Raw genomic sequence first — 15,180 nt, 5'->3', positions numbered from 1 at the left:
CTGGTGACGCGGTCACGAGCCCCAGGCCCCCAGCTCACCTCTGGCCGCTCCGGCTCGGTGCTCCACATGTGCTGCCTGCACTTGACATTCCCAGGCGTGGGTCCAGGGCCACGCCCATCCCACCGACCCCCCCACCCCCACCCCCCCTCTACCCCCCGACCCCCTGCCAGCACCACTGGCAGCACCCAGGCCCAGGGCTCTGCCTCAGCCCATCCACACTGCAATCATGCCGAGTAGCTGTTCCTTTCTGAGATTTTATTTTTAGGCAGTTTCAGGTTGACAGATGTCTGGGTGGAAAGTGCAGAGAGGTATCCCCCATTCCCTCTCTCTCCCTCACCCCTCAGCTTCCCCTCTTATTAACCAGCCTGACCTTGGGAAGTTCATTCCTTAGAGTTGAGGACCCAATATTGATACATTATTATTATTAACTATCATCCATACTTTAGCTTGGGCTTCCCAGGTGGTGATCATGATAAAGAACTCACCAGCAATGCAGGAAACTTGGGTTCAGTCTCTGGGTTGGGAAAGTCCCCTGGAGGAAGGCATGGCAACCCACTCCAGTATTCTTGCCTGGAGAATCCTAGGGACAGAGGAGTCCATGGGGTTGCACAGAGTCGGACACGACTGAAGCGGCTTAGCCGGCACACACACTCTAGCTGAGGGTTTCCTTCTGTTCTGTGCATTCTACTTGTTGCGGAGTTCAGCTGCTCAGTGGTGTCTGACTCTTTGCGACCCCATGGACGGCAGCATGCCAGGCTCTTCTGTCCTCCACTATCCCCTGGAATTTGCTCAAATTCACATCCGTTGAGTGGGTGATGCTATCTAACCATAAGTTTTGCCAAATGTGTGACTTCCCGTCATTCATCACAGAGTCACACAGGCTAGTCTCACTGGCCTCAGGACCCTCTGTGCTCTGCTCAGCCCCCCTCCCCTGCCAACGCCTGGGCTTTTACTGTCTCTACTGCCTTGCCTTTCCCAGAATGTCAGAGTTGGCATCATGCAGCGTGCAGACTTTTCAACTGGCTTCTTTCACTAAGCAGTACGTGTTTAAGCTTCCTCCTTGTCTGTGTAGCTTGACGGCTCAGTTCTTTTAATTGCTGGATAATATTCCTTTGTCTGGATACACCGTCGTCTGTTTATCTGAAGGAGCTATTTTAGTAATAGCTAATATTTTAGCTATTTTAAGATGAGGTGACTGAGCCTGATGCTGGGTAAGCTTTAGGTCACACAATTCTGGGGATATAGCAACAAAATTTTAGCCCAACCCAAGGTGTTTGACGCCAAATGCAGCATGACGCTGTACTCCCTCTGGAATGGGGAAGTCTGAGCCGCCCTTTGTCCTCTACTTTCTGCACCCGAGGTGGGAATCATTCCGTGGTCTTTGGTGTGGCTCTTAACGTTGCATTCCCAAGTGAGACCAGGCATCCTGGGACTCCGGGCCAGACGGTTCCTCGGCGTGGAGGTGGTGTGGGGCGTACCTGGTGCAGCCAGGAGATGCTTGCCTGAGAGGACCACCCTGATGTCCCCAGGGCCCACGTCACCCCCAAACACGTGTGCAGCACTGACATGTCATCGGGACAGAAACTTCTCCTCCTGCTGAAGAGGGGGAAGAAGCATTTAAAACATGGCATCTAACCCTTCCCTTTCCCTTCAAAAGCCTCTGGAATCATCTTGCAAAACTTTCTCTCCCCCTTTGTCTTAAGGTCTGGGTGCGAACACCTTCCTTTGGGAGGCAGTGGCAGGGTCTTAGATCTCACCATCAAGAAAGCCCCTAAGATTTTTGGAAGCAAGCCTCCGATTAGACTGATCTCCTCTGCACCGCGGCTGCCCTCCCGCGTCCTCACTAAGCCACAGGGAGAATCTGCATGTTGGCTAAGCTATTTGCGGATGTCTTGCCGTGTGCATTTCTGCCTGCCTGGCTCAGCCACCCAGATTTAGCTATTTAAGTTTCCCTCATAAATCAGCCACTCTGAACATCTTAATCATCTCCCTCCACTTTGTCTGTAGCTCTCTGCCCTCCAAGAAATAAATTACCCGCAATTACTTAAAGTTAGTAATTGAATTTATTTTAGTGGTAGAGAGAATATTTATCCATTTTGCTAGTAATTTGTAGTCATTTTTAGTAATTGATAGTAATTTTCTAGTAAATACTAATTAAATGTTTCGCTAAGTAAAAGAAGTACAGAGTAATGTATTCACTAAGCATTAGTATTTCCAATTTATCTTTATACCAGCAAGTGATTTAGGTTGAGTTGATAGGATCCAGTGGAATTATTCTCATCGTGTTAAGCTTTAAAAAAAAAGCCACAGGAGCGAAGAATTAAAGAGTGCGTGCCCAGGGCTCTGCGGTCTTCTTACAGATGTGTAAGCTGAGGCAGAGGACGACCGAGAGGCTTTTCCAGGATCAGCTGCACAGTCGGTGGAAGGACAGAGGCCCTGGGCTTCAGCTTCCTGTCTCGGAATCTTGCCTTTGGCTCCATGCAGTCTCCCAGAGGACGGCACGGAAAAAGACCAAAGCACTCCAGAATAAAGGCGTCGGCTTCCACAGGTGTGGCCCGTGTGACCCAACGACAGGGGTGTTCTCAGCTCACGTGACCCCAGGCCTTGACTACGATGCTGACTGATCCCTGCCTAGGTCAAAAGCACTGTATTTGGGGCCATTCTGAAGGTGTGCTAATTTTGCAGGTGGATCTGCCAATAAGAGTTCATAGATGGACAGCAGAAGAAGTTATTTCACCAAATGAATCTATTAACACTTGTTAGGTAGCCAGTGCTTACTTTTTAAGCAGTAAGTTGCTTTGTTTTTTGAACATTATTCTCGGGGACTACTCCATGTGGGGGGCATCACATTTATCATATGGCACCAGAATGTTCCCTTGTCTATTTTTCCAGCCAGACCCTCAAAGCATGTTTGTTGGGTGGAAGAGAGAAGCGGTGATTCTCCCCAGGACACTCTCCTAGTTAGAAAATAATAGCTCTCTAGAATTAATTAACTAATAGGAGTTGATGCAGTGAACAAATATTGACAGACTCTACAGAGGTGTTTGCTTCCAACGAGTGCTGTAAGGAGCCTGCAGACCCCCTGGCCTCCATTTCCCGACCAGTGAGGTGCTGGAGAAGACTCTTGAGAGTCCCATGGACTGCAAGGAGATCAAACCAGTCAATCCAAAAGGAAATCAACTCTGAATATTCATTGGAAGGACTGATGCTGCAGCTGAAGTTCTCACACTTAGGCCATCTGATGCGAAGAGTGGACTCACTGGAAAAGACCCTGATGCTGGGAAAGAATGAAGGCAAAAGGAGAAGAAGGAGGCAGAGGATGAGATGGTTGGATGGCATCACCGACTCAGTGGACATGATTTGAGCGAACTGTGGGAGATGGGGATGGACAGGGAAGCCTGGCGTGCTGCAGTCCACGGGGATGCGGAGTCAGACACGACTGAGCGACTGAACAACAACGAAAAGGAGGGGCTAATCTGTCAGGCCCTGTGGTGCTCTCTCTCCAGTTGTTGTTTTTTTTTTAATGGAGAAACAATTCAAAGATGTTTTTATGTTGACTTTAAATGTAATACTTGGTCATGAAGAATATTGTGAGACCTGAGAAAAAAAAGACACTGAAATCATCCATTGTTCCTAAATGTGATTACTCTACCAGTACATTTTCTTAGAGACTTATTTTTCCCTGTAGCTTTGTGTTTTAGTAGTAATCAATCAGAAGATAAAACTTCAATTTGTTTTATTTTTCCTTAGGTGGGAGGTCTAAATACGTCAATATTGGCTTTGTAAATACAGTTTTTAATGGTTAAATAATATCCCATCAAATGTAAGGACAGTAATTTGGTTCCCACTTGGACATCTATTTTTGTGACATTTATTATTTTAAATGTGATTTAAAATTTTCATTGTTTCATTATTATAAACACTTGCATGTTTTCATTATTATAAATAACACTTCTGTGAACATCTTTATAAAGCCTTTCAGAAGGTTTTCTTTGGTTACATTCCCAGAACAAAGTTATGAGGGCCAAGGATACGAGTATTCTAAGGTTCACATTACTTCTCGCCAAATTGTTTCATGGACGCGCTGTGTCCACCAACATGTGACATTTCCCATCTCACTCATGCTCCATCTCTGCACTGGCTACTATGAGGAAAAATTCTGTCAGTTGGGTGGGAGAAGAATTGTGTCATGTTTAAAATTCATTTTTTCTTTTACCATGTAGTTAAATCTCCTTCTTCAAATTAAAATTTGTATTCTCTTCTCTTGGAATTGCTTGTTTCTGCCCTTTTCCTATTAATCTGTTGGGACATTTATGTGTTTCTTACCCATTTATATGAGCTTCTTATTATACAGAGGTATGAACCCTTAATTATATTTCTGCACATCTTTTTCTAATGGCATTGATTTCCAAGTCGGCTTTCAAGCTCACAGTAATTCTTAAATGATCTAGGGGACAATGTGGCCTTTCTAATTTCTTTCCTTCAATCGAACGTAAAGTTTAGAAGGACAGGAGCCAAGGGAATAGAAACCTGTGTAATGAAGATGTTGGGTGTTTTAAAGATCCATGGGAGCCTGGCTTTTAGAAGTCTCTTCCATCCAGCTGAGGAATCCTTCTGTGAATTCAACAGGAAACTTCCACCCCTCACAAGGTAACCATATGACACCACACGTGTCCACGTCATACCTGGAGGGGAGCTTCCCTGAACACATATGAAATGGGTGACTCTCCAACATCCATGTCCAATCAAAGCACAGCCCACAGGGGTCCTGGAGAAGGGAACGGCTACCCACTCCAGTGTTTTGGCCGGGAGAATTCCAGGGACTGTGTAGTCCATGGGATTGCAAAGAGTTGGACCTGACTGAACGACTTTCACCCAACCCACCCCCCTGCAGGGTGGACCACAGTGCCCCCACGCCCGGGCACAGTCAGCCTGGCAGTTTCTCAGGGCCCAGGTGCCACCGCCTGGGGAGCCAAGGCCTGGGCAGAGGGACCCACAGCCCCGCTGAGACGTCCACCTCCCAGGGCAGAGCTGGAACCTCTGAGAGCAGAGGGCCCTGCGGTCAGTCAGCTCAGCAGGGGGCTCTGGGGTGTCCTGAAAGCAGCCCCTTCTGGGAGAGATCTGAGGGCCGAGCGGCGCTTCCCCTCCCGCAGGTCCAGCTGGGTCCCCTTCTCACTGTTCTCAGCAACAGGGATCCGAAAAGACACATGAGCATCTGTATGAGCAGTTTTTTCAGGAAAGTCTTATGAACTTAAAAACTTCCACCAATCAAGTCGATTCCCCCTTGAGCTCTGTGGGCCTCCTGCCCCTGCCCAGTCATTCCCTGAAGCCAGGCCTGGGCGCCCTGCTGGGCATCCTGCTTTGCCCTCACGTGCGGAAACACACACACCTAGAAATGCGGTGTGGGCGCAGGAGTGTGCCTGCACACATGTGCTTCCTCTCACGCTCGGGTATGTGCATATGTGCTTGTGTGCATGTATGTGCGTGTGTGCATTTCCGTGCACACGCTGTAGTCCGGCCGTCTCGCTTCACCTGGAGGGAGACCTTCCCAGGTCAGCGTGTCAGCCTGTCTCCTGTGGAGCTCCTGAGAGTGCTAGAAGGCTGTACTGGGTAGGGAAAGAACATGATTTAGCAGAAATGGAGCATGGACTGCTGCTGCTGCTGCTGCTGCTAAGTCGCTTCAGTCGTGTCCGACTCTCTGCGACCCCATAGACGGCAGCCCACCAGGCTCCCCTGTCCCAGGGATTCTCCAGGCAAGAATACTGGAGCGGGTTGTCATTGCCTTCTCCTATGCATAGATGGGAAAAGTGAAAGTGAAGTCGCTCAGTTGTGTCCGACTCTTCGCGACCCCATGGACTGCAGCCCACCAGGCTCCTCCGTCCATGGGATTTTCCAGGCAAGAGCACTGGAGTGGGTGCCACCTGTAGTAAACCCCCACGGTGAAAGGCCACCACTTTTCTTCTGCAATTTAATTTTCTTACCTCTGTAAGGACTCCCACATCTTCTGCAGTGCTGTGATCGTTTAAAGCAGGTTTTTGATGGGCAAGTCAAGAGATACTTAGAAAATCTGTCAGGAAGAATCTAAAATATTTTTCTGTTTACTATTTGAAAGCAAATCTCACGATAATGCGCCATTATGTGAACTGGACTATAAGGAAAGCTGAGTGCTGAAGAACTGATGCTTTTGCTGGGAAGACTCTTGAGAGTCCCTTGGACAGCAAAAAGATCCAACCAGTCCATCCTAAAGGAAATCAGTCCTGAATATTCATTGGAAGGACTGATGTTGAAGCTGAAACTCCAATACTTTGGCCACCTGATTCGAAGAGCTAACTCATTGGAAAAGACCCTGATGCTGGGAAAGATTGAGGGCAGGAGGAGAAGGGGACGACAGAGGATGAGATGGTTGGATGGCATCACCGACTCAATGGGCATGAGTTTGAGTAAGCTCCGGGAGTTGGTGATGGGCAGGAAGGCCTGGCGTGCTGCAGTCCATGGGGTTGCAGAGTCGGACACAACTGAGTGACTGAACTGAACTGAACTGACTGAAAGCGGCATTTGGTTAGCACTGATTAATACGATGCAGCTGCATGGATCTAAAAGGGACTTTACAGTATAAAGATTGCTGACATCTCTTGGCACGTGATGGGAAACAGTTGGATCCAGAGGCATAGGGACACTCAGAGGACCAGAATCTGAGCCTGGACCCCACCTCTCCCCCATCTCCCCCCCCCCCCCCGCCCCTCCCCCTCCCCCGCCCGCCCCGCCCCGTCATCACAGAGCCCCAGACTGGCTTCCCTGGGCTGCTCGGCCGCGTCTCCCAGCTCTGCTTGGTAGGGCGGATATGTTGATGCTACTCTCTCCATTTGTCCCACTCTCTCCCTCCCTCGATGTGCTCACAAGTCCATTCTCTACATCTGCATCCCCATTCCTTCCCTGCATATAGGTTCAGCAGTAGCAGTTTTCTAGGTTATATATATATATGGTTTCCTTTGTATATATATACACACATACATACACATATATATGATATATGTTTAAAAGCTTGGTCAAGTAGCCAAGAGGAGCTTGAATGCAAAGCAAGTTTAACAAATACACGTAAAACCTGGTTGTCCCATGAAGATAATCCTTTTCTTAAAAAAAAAAAAACAAACCCAAAACAAACACAAACAACCCAACAACCCATAAATAAAACCTTACCACAACAGGCAAAGTTGAGCTTGAAAAAAGTGTGGCATTTAAAATTCAACAATGCTTATCTGCTACAGGCTGATGCATGTTTAAAAAGATCTACTTCTTATAAAGATCTCCTATTTAATTAAGAAAAACTAATATCAAAGCGGTTTTTTGCATTTAAAATTCGTGTTTAAACTTCTCCTAGATTAAGTGAGCTTAAACAGTTGCGATTCCTGACTTTAACAGCATTATAAAATACATTAGAGATTGAGAGGATAAAATTCTGCCATGTTAGGTTATAACCTAACTGCTATTTGCAGTTGTAAGGAGTACTAATGGCACAGGGACAAGATTTATTGTCTCGAAGACGTTCTGCGTAACATTAGCCTTGTCATTCCATTAATAATGACTGCTTATGAGCCATCGCGTTGGCATCTTTGTTGTCCTGAAAACTTAAAACTCACAGCACAATTCTTTACGATGCGGTACATTGCCCCCTCTGGGTATTTCTGACCATTATCCCATTTGGTTATATTCAAAACTGCTGCCTCCGGAGAGAGCATTGGGCCGACCTTTCACCTCCCAATATTCTTGGTTCAAATGGCGTAATAACATGTAGTGAATATTTACAAGCACACTTATGCTATAATAGAGTACTGCTGTGAACATTAGCACATATTTTCTGCTCAATCAGGCTTTGATGTAGAGCTCACTGCGCACCCCAGAGAAAATGCAGTCCCCAGTAAGCCGTGCTAGAGAGACACCCTTGAACCCGCACGGCTTACATAACATAAACCGACGCGACGCAGAGGAGGCAGGCAAGACCCGAGTTCCTGGATGCCGAGCCCTCCCAGCGGACCCTGCCGGGCAGGAGGCAGGGCCCCCCCACACCTGGAATTCAGAATGCGTCTGCACGTGGGGCTTATCCAGGAAAAGGAAATTGGAGCCAAATGACATGGTGGCACCAGGTGGCTTAGTGATCTTCTCAGGGCTTTAAATTTTTCTCAATTTTTTTTTAATTAAAAAATGAGACCCCTCCCCCCCTAGTCGATAGAATACTTCCTTGGCCTTGCCCCTCCTCCCTACATTGCAGTGGTGGTGATTTAGTTGCTAAGTCTTGTCCCACTCTTCTGTGACCCCATGGACTGTAGCCCGCCAGGCTCCTCTGTCCATGGGATTCTCCAGGCAAGAATACAAGAGTGGGTTGCCATGCCCTCCTCCAGGGGATCTTCCCCACCCAGGGATCGAACCTGTGTCTCCTGCACTGTAGATGGTTTCCTGCGTTGCGGGCAGATGCTTTACCACATGACAGAGTCACCAGGGGAACCCTCGTCCCTACATTAACCTGGTCATTTTTTCCTGACCTCGCCCTTCGGTGAAGCTCCTGTCATGAGCTCCACCCCTTCGTTGGCCACACCCCTTGTTTTTAGTCCCACCCCTTTCTGTGCTCTCCGATACCGATACCCACGCTGGGAAAGACTGGGGGCTCACGGAGAAGCTGGCGAGGAGGAGGAGATGGTTGGATGGCATCCCAGACTGGTACACAGACTCAGTGTGTGCACTGTACAACCTCTGTGTGTACAGGTTGGGTGTACACACAGAGAAGTACATTTGAGTTCTGTTTGCCTGCTTCTTGCTTTCATCCTGTCCTCCTCTGGGATGGAAGAACGCTAAAACTTTCTCTGCAGAGCCTGCGGCCAGGACCAGCCGGGCGGCTCCTTCTGTGCGCTCAGCCGCTCCTGGGAGGATACGCATTCTCCTGGTAAGATGGGTGTCACATCCTTGAACACAGACATTTATATACACGTCTGTCTGTCTGTCTGTCTGCATGTAGGTGCTTTTTATTTTTCTTTTTGCAGAGCTAGCATTAATAAGAGTATTGAATTTTCAAGAGATTTCTGCCTTGCAAATTCAAGAGGTCAGAAGCTTCTAATCAGATTCCTGTAATTCAAAGGAACCTCCTTGGAAGGTCTGCCACCCACAGTAACTGCATAGCTGTGGCGGGGGCTTGTCTGTCATGGGTTCTGAGAGATTTATGCCTAAATTTATGGATGCTGCAGGGGTCCCAAGGCCTGGGCGAAGTCCGAGGTCCTCACTTTGGTGTCCTGATCCTGTTGTCCTACTGACCTGTTAGGAGGGGCAGGTGAGGTGGCTCCCCTTGAGGACCACCCTAGGGTTTGCAGACCGCAGCCCAGGAGGCTTGGAGATGGTGGTTTTCTCTGCTTGGAGGGGAAGGGTTGAGGGTGGGAGGCCTGCCTGTAGCCTGGATCGGTGGGAATTTGCCCTCTGTCAGCAGGACAAGGCCTTGACGTCGTCCTGGTTGGTGTCCAGCTGCCTGGAATGAAGACACGCACGCTTGATGAACAGTCCACTGATCCGCTTCATCTTGTTTCTGCTGTGGGTTATCCGTACGAGTGACATAGTGATGGCACACGGGGCTGCCTCCTCTCCTGAGAACTCATATTTATGGTAGGAGCTTGTTGTAATACAAGTCATCAAACAGATTTAAATTTACCACAGGTTAAGCCGCGTGTCCCCTGGAACACTACATATAATAGAAGCCTGATATAGGATGACTGGGTTATAACACAGCGTTCGTCCGTCTCCTGGTTTTATTGTCGGGTCAGCGTGAAGGTGGGGTGAGCCGCGGCTACTTAGTGGGAATTAGAAAAGCCTCTTGGCGTTTCCTGTGTTTTGTGAAGCCGCTTTTGTCCTTGTCTGGGTGTGTGGCAGTGTCTTTGTTGAGTTTCCCCCTTTAGCTTTCCTCCTGTTGTCTTTACTTTAGTTTTCCTGGAGAATGTGTTTGCACTCTCATGTTTCCCATGCTTACTATGTGCCCCGTGCTGCCCTGAGCCCTTGACATGAATTATGCGAGTTATCTTTCATAAAAACCTCAAGGGGGAGTTATTTTTGTCCCCATCCAGTAGCCCAGGAGCCTGAAGCTCAGACACACTTGGACACTTTCCCAGAGTCGCACGGCCGGTAGACTGCAGAGCCAGGACTCCAGCAAACAGAAGCATCCTCTGTACTTGGCTCGTGCGGCCTTGAATGTTGTCAGAATCTCTGTTTACATCACAAATATGTCTTAAGATTTTAATGAGACACAGATCTTTAATGAGATCACAGAAATCATCCTTTGGAAGTTCTGTTTAAGTTTGGGTATATAAGCCCTTATGTTTTCTAATTATGCAACAAGCACTTTATCATCAAGACCCTCTCTTGAGTCCATACACATTTATTGAGCATCTACTATGGAACCTTCATTAGCTGCCAAAATGAAGATGCTCTAACCCCAATGGGCAAAGACAAAGATGGAGAGACCACCAGTAGAAGATAAGAATGTTTACATCCGTGAAGGGATTTCTTGAAGGTTTTCAGAGGAGGGCAACAATCTAATTCCCCAGCGGGGCTGGGGGAAGCCAGATCTGGCTGACGCTTTATGAATAAGGAAAAAGTCTTGCTCTCACGAGCTGGGTTTTCATTAGCCAATGCTAGTAACAGAGCTGGAACTTAAAGCCAAAGGCAGGGGCGAGGTCATGTGGGGAGATAGGACAGGGTGAGAGTGGAGAGGGTCTCAAGAGGCTCAGATATTTAAGAGAGAAAGAGGAGAGACCGAGTTGGGTGAGAAACCAAGGAGGTAGGCAGAAAATCAAGAAGCGTGGAGTCACAGGAGGAAGGAAGGGGAGGAAGGGCAGGGGAGCTTGGTAGCTGGATACAGCCAAGGGACTTGGAGGAGGAGGTGATCAGAGTTCATGGAAGTGGGAGGTGATCAGAGTTCACTCAGAGAGGTGGTGGGAGAACCAGGCAGAGGGCAAGGGAGGCTGGGTGATGTAGACACTACAGGAGGGTGACTTGGGAGGAGTTTGATTTTAAGGTGAAGGGCAAGATCGGGAGGGCACCTGGACGAGGTGTGGGGTCCAGGGGAGCTTTTGGTTGGGGGTTTTTGAAGACTCGTGGAAGGGTCTAGTAGGGATGTTAAAGACGCAGGGGGAAGAGGGAAGAACGTCTGTGTAGGGCTTCTAAGAGTCTCATGTTCTACGGGCTGAGCTAGCTGGGCACTTTGTGCAGGGATTTGTCGCTTTACGACGCTGTGGTGGCTTTGCTGTACACCAGTGTGCGTCGGCCATGGGCCTACATGTGTCCCCCCCACCCCGCACCCCTCTCCCCACCCCGTCCCTCCGGTTGTCCCGGAGCACCGGCTCTGGTTGCCCTGCTTCATGCATCAAATTCCCAATGACTCTCTGTTTACATATGGGAATGTATGTTTCAATGCTATTCTCTCAAACCATCCCCCCCTCTCCTCCCCCCACGGAGTCCGCAAGTCTCTTCTTTTCGTCTGCACCTCCTTTGCTGCCCCTTGCAGGGCTTTTAAAAGCAGGGAGACTCGAGCATCCTGATGGATGACTCAAGTTGGAAAATTTCATTTTAATATTTTGAAGCCTTGTCCCTTGCCCAGAGTTTGGCCCGTCGTTAAAATACAGAGCCATTATGGATGAGGCTTTCTTTCTCTGCAAAAATCAGTGATCACAAAGCATTACGTGTCTATGTAAGTGGATATTCTGCCCTGGTAAGTGGTCAGAGGTGTGTCTCATCAACCTGTCCCCCAGCAAAGCTCCGTCAGCGTCAACAAAGGCTGTTTCTCAGCATCTTCACTTGCGCCCCTGGGGAGCATCTGTAAGAATCCAAAGCTCAGTCCTCCAGTGGCGGCCCGCCTCCCTCTCTGGGCACTTGCTACGTCGTGTGATAGTTTTGTTTTCATATGGCCAACTTTTCCTGGAAGGGGTCAGACGGTTTTTGTCTTTGCAGGCACCACAGTCTCAGTTACAATTACTCAACTCTGCCCTGGCAGCTCAGAAGCAATCAGAGACAATAAGTAAACACCAGTGTGTGTAGCTGTGTCTCAATAAAACTTTATTAGCAACACATAAATTGGAATTTCACATAATTTTCACATCACAAAATGTTATTCTCATTTGGAATTTTTCAACCATTAAAAAAAGTAAAACTGCATAGGATACGGGCAGTAGGCTGGCCTTGACCTGTGGACATAGCTTGCCATGCTCCCCTGGGGTGTGTCCTGGGAGGGGGTCTGTGAACTCTTGCCATGCATCCCTCCATCTAGCCCAGTGGTAATAAGTAAAAGAAGTAGGGGCCCGTTCAAGCCTTTGTGTTTTTGTTTATAGGATGTCCCCAAAGGTAGAAGTCCTTCTGGATGTAACTGAGGTTTTCTTCTAGTCTCCGTAGGTGACGAGTCTGTCCCCACAACTGATGACGAGACTCTTCTGAGAACCAGGCATCTCTTTCGGTATTAATTGGGTTCCAAGTAGTTAAGTTCAGATGCTGTCCTCAGGAGGAGACTGCACTCCTTTGCTTCTCAAATTCCCCCATAAATACCAGTGCACAATAAAACTGAGGGTTTTCAGCCTCGTTCTTACTGATGATTAAAAAAAAAACCCCTGCTCGAATATGCAGAATGTGCTGTTTTACATGAGTGTGTGGTGTGGGTCCTTCCCTGAGCAGGCAGCCAGGTCTCCCAGTGACCCCACCCCTGAAGTCAGCTTGTCACGGGGAAGGCGGTCCTGCGAGGCCTGTATTCCCATCAGGGAGGAGCCTGCCCTGTCACTCATCTTCCCTATGGATCTTTTATTTTTAGCAATTTTTCACTCTGAGTTTACTAAAGCTTTTTTTTTTTAATAAGCAGATTATTCCTTGTGTATCTAAAATTCAAGTCTAATTGGGCTTCCCTGGTGGCTCAGAGAGTAAAGGATTTGCCTGCAATGTGGGAGACCTGGGCTTGATCCCTGGGTTGGGAGGATCCCCTGGAGAAGGGATCAGCTACCCACTCCAGTTTTCTGTCCTGGGTAAGTCCATGGACAGAGGAGCCTGGCAGACTGCAGTCCATGGGATTCCAAAGAGTAGGACATGACTGAGCACCTTTCACAAGCAGATTATTCCTTGTGTATCTAAAGCTCAAGTCTGACTGGGCAACCTCATGTGTTTGTTTGCTGAGCCTGGCTTTGCTCTGTGGGGTTCATCACTCAGGGTGGGTGCAGACCTGCAGGCCACACCCCCTTCGCCAGGTCTGTGTGATTCATAAACTTTGATTAGTGTCTGTTCTTTTCTGCTTCTATTTTTCCACCTCCCTGGCTTCTACATGCAGATTCTGTGAAGGTGTCAGAAGAGGAAGATCCAGCTGGCTTTGTGCGTTGTCCGCGTGTGAGATGTGGGGTCAGCCCTGCCCAGCACCCCAAGAGGGTACTCTGCCCTCTCTTGGCATTTGGGAGGTGAGAAATGGAACCTCCCAGAGCATCCCCAGCTCTCCAGGGGCCATCTGGGTAGAAGGTGGAGGAGCTTCGGTGCAGAAGCAGGATGGGCCACTCCGTGTGGACCCCAAGCTGGAGGTGGATGGCAGATGGAGGGGTCCCTGTGGGGAAGGACTCGGAAGGCACAAGCCAGGAGAAGAGCCTGGCTGATGAGAGCTGCAGAGGGTGCCGCAGAGGGAGCCACAGAGGGAGCTGCAGAGGGAGCCACAGAGGGAGCTGCAGAGGGTGGCGAGGGGGTCTGGAAGGGCAAACAGCCCCCAGTCTGCCAGGAAATGTAAGAGAGCCTGGCCAGGAAATGGTCCGAGAAAGCTGCCCACTGCACCCCAAAACCAGAGCTTTTGAAGTCAGCTACGTCCCCGAACCTCGCTTCACTCTCGACCTGGAAACTGCTGTGGCCATTGACCTCTAGAGACACGAGCTTCCGTATTTCAGGATGGGACCAGGGCAGGTCACATCTGGGGGTCTGCAAAGCAAAAGCAAGGGGAGGAGAATATGGGCCTGGGAAAATCTCTCTGTCCCCTGGCTCGTGTGATCTCCCTGAGAAGTGTTTGGATGCAGATCATTATTGATATATTGTGAGCATCTCCAGCCGTATCGGGTGGGGGCGGGGGACCTGACGCATCTGCCCCCACAGTCTCTGTGACGGATGCCCGGCCCCGCTGTCGATGCACATGCGTGCCGTGCCCATTCATCTCGGCCTAAATATGGATGTGTATCGACGTACCCGTTAAGGGCCTGGGCTTGGAGACATAGATCAGATCAGATAAGCTCCTAAATTTCCTCTTTTAAAATATGCAGAGTAAAAGGAGTTCAAAATACCAAGTGCTGATGAGGACTAAAGGTCTAGGAGGAATTGACAAACATCTTGGAATTCAGAATTAATGCTTTAAACTTTAGGCTTCTTTGGCAATCAATACGTACACAAAACTCCCATTAATGTTCACGGGGGTTAAAACATGCATATCACCCGAAGACCATCTATTTTCTAGGTGTCAGCGCTGGATGGGATGCGGGCTCTCTTCTCTGGAAGACGGGCAGGAGGCAGAGGAGCTGCAAGTGTGGAATTCTGTACAGTTGAGGCCGAAGCCATCTAACTGCTGATTTCTTCACAGTGACTGCATTTTTATCCCAGGTGGACCTCTCCTAAGTCCGTCTAATTCTCCCACTGACAGCAATCCAGAGCAGAACAGACCCCAGTTCTGGAACTTCCTACACCTTCCCTGAACCCTGACGAGTCCAGGTGGCTCCCCCGCTCCCCTTGCACCTCTGTCCGTCATTCTTCATATGAAGTCCTTCGAAAGGAGGGAACTAGAGACCGAGAATCCCCCTCTGCCAGCTGCCTGACCACTGACGCACAGCCTATAATTTATCATAAAAGGTTACCAGGCTTCGCTGTCCCCTTGTAGTATTAATCAGATTGTTTTGGCAGTTTGGGTTTCACCACCTATAAATATTCATTACATTTGGATTGCTTTATTAACAGTAACATTTCCTTCTGTTTTTAGAGAAAAATTTGTATCATCTTACCTACTTTCTAGTCCTGGTTGTGGCGTGAAGTTAGTTGATGTCTTATCAGAACTGTGGGTCATATTCTCAGTGGTAGGATGTGTCTTAGTGGTTCCTAGACACCTGTGCAAATTCGTAGCCTTGGGAGCGAGCAGATGCTCCCAGCTCTAGGCAAATA

General features: G+C 48.7%; 1 long non-coding RNA gene across 3 annotated transcripts; it reads left to right on the top strand.

Annotated features, from left to right (window-relative positions):
- Positions 1-8,652: 8,652 nt before the first annotated feature.
- LOC147344549 (uncharacterized) lies at positions 8,653-14,964 on the top strand. 3 transcript variants are annotated; one of them, XR_015155446.1, is made up of 4 exons: positions 8,653-8,935; positions 9,470-9,642; positions 13,334-13,457; positions 14,486-14,964. It is a non-coding gene; the product is annotated as an uncharacterized LOC147344549 (long non-coding RNA). The 3 variants fall into 3 exon arrangements; XR_015155445.1 differs by having other exon boundaries at positions 9,467-9,642; XR_015155447.1 differs by lacking the exon at positions 8,653-8,935 and adding an exon at positions 9,042-9,142.
- The last annotated feature ends 216 nt before the right edge of the window (positions 14,965-15,180 follow it).

Source organism: Bos grunniens, chromosome 26 (assembly GCF_055505025.1).
Source record: "Bos grunniens cultivar Pamir isolate PY7600 chromosome 26, Bosgru_T2T1.0, whole genome shotgun sequence".
Classification (NCBI taxonomy): Eukaryota; Metazoa; Chordata; class Mammalia; order Artiodactyla; family Bovidae; genus Bos; species Bos grunniens.
This window is presented reverse-complemented; position numbering and strand designations above follow the sequence as displayed.